The sequence below is a fragment of the Elephantulus edwardii genome, unplaced genomic scaffold, assembly GCF_000299155.1.
Source record: "Elephantulus edwardii isolate Elephantulus edwardi_28Jun2011 unplaced genomic scaffold, EleEdw1.0 scaffold00566, whole genome shotgun sequence".
Classification (NCBI taxonomy): Eukaryota; Metazoa; Chordata; class Mammalia; order Macroscelidea; family Macroscelididae; genus Elephantulus; species Elephantulus edwardii.
The window spans coordinates 58,466-63,396 of record NW_006400316.1 but is presented as its reverse complement, the minus strand read 5'-3'; the positions used below and the strand labels follow the sequence as shown (position 1 = coordinate 63,396).

The window sequence follows — 4,931 nt, the reverse complement described above, 5'->3', positions numbered from 1 at the left end:
AATGCCCTGCTAGTAGATTGTAAAATGGTAGAGCCACTGTGGTATACAGTTTGGTATTTCCTCTAAGAACTAAATATCTACATTCTTTATGACCTATTTATTCAACTGCTAAGAATATATCGCAAGAAAAGCAGAACCGAGACACAAATGGGCAATAATACATCTATATTCATAGCAGTGTTATTAGTTTTCTTGGTATCTTACAATAGCAAGAAAATAGGAGAAACTCAAATGCTCATCAACAAATGAATGAGTTGAGAAATAGTAGTACATTCATACAATGGAATACTGTGCAGCACTAAGGAGTAACTACTTCGTAAAATACTATATAGGGAGCTTTGGTGGCCTAGTTTTCAAGAAGCTGCACTACAGTCCTGAAGGTGTGATTTGAATCCATCAACCGCTCTGTGAGAGAAGGATGGGTAATCTCTTCCCAAGTAATTAACTGCCTATGAAAACCCAGTGAATGGTCAGATACAGGCTGGATCCAACTCAGTGGTACATAAGAACCCAACAACAAAGTACTATATAGCTTGGTTGAGACTACAGAGTATTATGCTGAATGAACTAACTCAGTCATCTTAAATACTGCATGAGACCACTATTGTGAAAATAGGAGCATAACTGAATACTCATGTACAAATATTCACAAGGAGAGGAGGAATGAGAAAAGAGGGCAAGGAGAAGGGTAAGAAGGGGAAAATCACTAGAATAGTAGATGTGAGTGGGTGGCAGGGGTGTGTAAAAAATTAGGAAATAGTCTATGAGGACTTGAAAAGGGGGTGAGAATAGGCATAGATCAAGAGTAATTAATTATATAAAATAGAATGTATGTGGATGATTGTATAAAATGCAATGTGCATGACTCAGGAGCAATGATTTAAAAATACTACATAACTTGAGAGAGATTGGAGAGCATTATGCTGAGTGAACTAACTCAGTCTCATAAGGACAAATACTGCATAAGATCATTATTGTAAAAATAGGATAACTAGAAAAGTGTATGGGGGTCCAATAGGAAAGAGGTGGGAGCAAAGGGATGATGATAGGTAAGGGAGAAATTATAAGGTCGCATAATTTGGTGAGTGGAGGGAGGGAGAAAAGGAAAGGGGAAGATTCAGCAGTGACCTGAAAAGAGAGGGTAATGGTAGGCATAGTTCAATGGTGATTAATTTTATAAAACACAATGTATGGAATGATTGCATGCAATATAATTGTTAGTGAAGGAACATGTGAAATAAGATATATGTGAATTTTTTTTAAAGAAAAAGACATTTGCAATGAGTTTTTAAAAATCCACAATGTGCACAAATAAAACAATGTATATGAATGAATCTACACAAGCCAATTTTTAAAAAGAAAAACATAATAATGAAAAAAACATAAAAAATTGGAACCACCAATATATTGCTTTCAAGAGAGTCCCTTTGGCTATAAAGATAAAATAAAATAAAGATTAAATGTTAGAAAAGCTATATCAAACATGTTGTTGTTCTTAAGTGCCATTTAGTTGTAGATGACTCATAGTGACCCCGTGAATGAAAGATTTGAACTGAACACTTATATAATTTTCATTGTTTCTTTAAGTTCATAGAGTTTCCGGAGGCAAGCTATTTCAGAAGTGGATGTCACTCCTCCTTCCAAGCTTATTTTAATCAGGGAGCTCCACCAAACACTGTCCACCATGGGTAACAATTATCCCATTTGACACATCAGTGTCATAGGTTTAACATCACAGCAACCACAAGTTATGTCTGTACAGCAAATGTTAGGAACCAAAAAAGAGTGGAATAGCAATCTTAATTTCTAATAAAGTAGAAGGCAAAAACTAGCATAAGGAAAAAGATGGGTATTGAATAGTGACTAAGGAGTCAGTTGTGTAAAAGTTTAAAACCATAATAAATATTTATGCACCCAATGAAAGAGCCTCCAAAACCATTTAACAAATATTGACAACATTTTAAAAAGATAAATAGATAATAACATTAGAAGATTTTAACATGTCACTTATGATAAAAAATAGACAACTTATAAACAAAAACACTAAATACAATAAACCAGACTGTATAAACATATACAGAACACTTTACTAACCAAAAACATAATACACATTCTTTTCCAAGGCACATAAATAATTTTCTAGAATAGTCTATATGTTAGGTCACAAAACAAGCCTTAAAAAATTAAAAAACATAAAAATAATATAAAACATCAAAACACAACACTGTAAAACTAGAAATCAATACTAGTCATAGCTAGTATTGACTGCTTTCTGAGTAGGTGACCTGATTTTGATTCCTGACCAGTACACTCAACTGACCTTTTTTTAGGCACTCTGGTGGCTTTGTGGTAAGGAATTTTGTGGTCAGTCCAGAAGTATGCAGTTAGAATCCACCAACTGAGAGGTGGGGCAATAGCCTCTCATGCAATTTACATCTCTGAAGGGTTTCCAACTTGTTGTTGTTATGTGTCATAGAGTCATATACAACTCATAGTGACCATATGAATGAAAGTCTTGAATGCAACACTTTCATTTTTTTCTCCAAGTTCATAGAATTCCCAGAGGCAAGCTTTTCCTTGGAAGTGGATGCCACTCCTGCTTCCAAGCCTGTTTTATTCTGGATATCCACAAAAACCAGGCCCGAGGGCAATAGGCCTGGCCCAAAAGGCTTTTTAAAGAAGAGGCCAAATTTGATAAGCTCACACCCTATTGCAAAGGCAAGAGCCATATCCTAGTCTCAACCCCAAACCAGAAAACACACCTTTGCAGAATCCTCTGTTCCAAGCCTGGAATGGTACACAAAAACAACAACAAAAGGATCAAGGAAAAAGTAAAATACTCTGAAACTGAATAACATCTTGTTTTGAAAAATGTTGTTATTGTTTGCTGTTGAGTCAGAATCACCTCATAGCTGATACTCCAGAGGGTTTTCAGTGGCAGATTAACACATTGGAGGAGATTGCCCATTCTTCTTGGGTGGAGCTGCTGGTCAATTAAATAAATAAATAAATAAATAAACAAACAAACAAATAAATTAATTCTTGATGTGAATATGGATAAAAACACAACATATCAAAACCATTGAGACACAGTAAAAGTGGTTATGTAAGTCAATTTATTGCAATAAATGCATACCTATGAAAAGAAGAATAAAATTATTACCTTAATATAACTCCAATATTTTAAAAAGAACAGCAAGAAAAATCTGCAGTATAGACAAGAAATAATATTGATTGTTGTTAAATATTATCAAGTTGGAACTGAACCATTACTGACCCTTCAGCCTGTTTTCAGAGGCAGTAAATTGCATGGGAAAAGTTTGTCCATTCTTTTCCTTTGGAGCAGCTGGAGGATTCAAATTGCTTTTGACTTGGTAGCACAATACTATACCACTAGACCACTAGAGCTCACTAATAATAATTAGAACAGAAATAAATGAAACAAAAGAACAACAGAAAAATTACTAGAAATGGATTCTTTCAAAAGATAAATACAATTGCCAAATCACCGGCCAGTTTAACAAAGGAAAAGAAAAACAAGATAAAAATAACATGAACAATAAACAGGAGATATCAGATAGAATCAAACAATAAAACAAGTAAGAATAAAATAGTATGAGGAATGGTAGTCCAACAAATCTGAAAGTTTAGGGGACATTTCCATAAACACAACACACACCTAATTTAACACAGGTATTAGAAAATACGAAGAAAAAGAATAAATTTACAAGGAAGAAAATATCACCTTAACCAAATGTTGTAATATTATGTATTTGGAATATGATGGCGGTTACAGCATCATAACTCCTCATCAATCGTATTAAAAAAAATGTCTCAAATGATTGAGTTGAAATAAACCACAATATATAATTTTAAAAAACCAAAGAAATCCCAAAGAACTAGAATTTGTATTTATTAGTATAAAAAAACCAAGCAGCATAATCTAACTCAGCACCTTCCTAAAATAGAAAAAGAACAACAATCTAACCAATCGCCTCTAGAACAAAGGAAATTATAAAGATAAGAGCTGAAATCAATGAGACAGAAAACAAAAAATAAATGAAACCATCAATAATACAAGGAGCTGATTTTTCAAAAGGGTCGATACAGTTGAAAAAACACTGACAACCATAACAAAAGGGGAGGGGGGGGGAAGAAAAGACACAAAAAATATCGATCATGGGATGATAGCAGTGACTTCACAACAGAACCAGAGGAAAGTAAATCTATAATATTAGAATATTATGGAAAGCTATATTTGTAGTTCCAGCTCGATAAAATGCTCAGGTGTTTGTGGCTTTCTTTTTGCCACAAGTGGGTGTTGGCAGAGCAGACTTGCCAGATGAACTGGGGTCCCTGGTCCAGAGGTTGCCAGCATCTGGGCGTGCCTGAGTGGTAAAATACAGAAATGTCGGGCCTCGCCTGCAGTGTAAGGACATGCGTCTTGAGATTCTTAGTGTCAGCTGGAGGGGCCTCTGGTTTTTGGAAGAGAGGCCAGGATGGAATACTCGGGCCTTTGTGGCTTTCTTTTTGCCACAAGTGGGTGTTGGCAGAGTGGACTTACCAGATGAAGTGGGGTTCTCTGGCCCAGAGGTCGCCAGCATTCAGGTGTACTGGAATGGTAAAATACTGAAGGGTCTGAGGGCCACAGGCCTGTTTTTCATTGTTTTTGTTCAAACATTCTTCTAGGTTGTATAGCCCTGGTGTGTCTACTTGCTGTAACTTGTGGTTGCTGTAAGGCCGAACACTGTGACAATGTTTTGTCAAATGTGTTAATGGTTACCCATGGCAGGCAGCGTTTGATTGAGCTCCCTGATTAAAAAAAAAAAAAAAAAACTTGGAAGCAGGAGTGGCAACCGCTTCCATAATAGTTTGCCTCCGGAAACCCTATGAATCTGGAGACATGATTATAGTCACACAAGTGTAGAGGA

General features: G+C 35.6%; 1 pseudogene; it reads left to right on the top strand.

Moving 5' to 3' along the window:
* The first annotated feature begins 4,437 nt into the window (after positions 1 to 4,437).
* LOC102866335 overlaps positions 4,438 to 4,931 on the top strand; it is a 4,557-nt pseudogene continuing 4,063 nt past the window's right edge.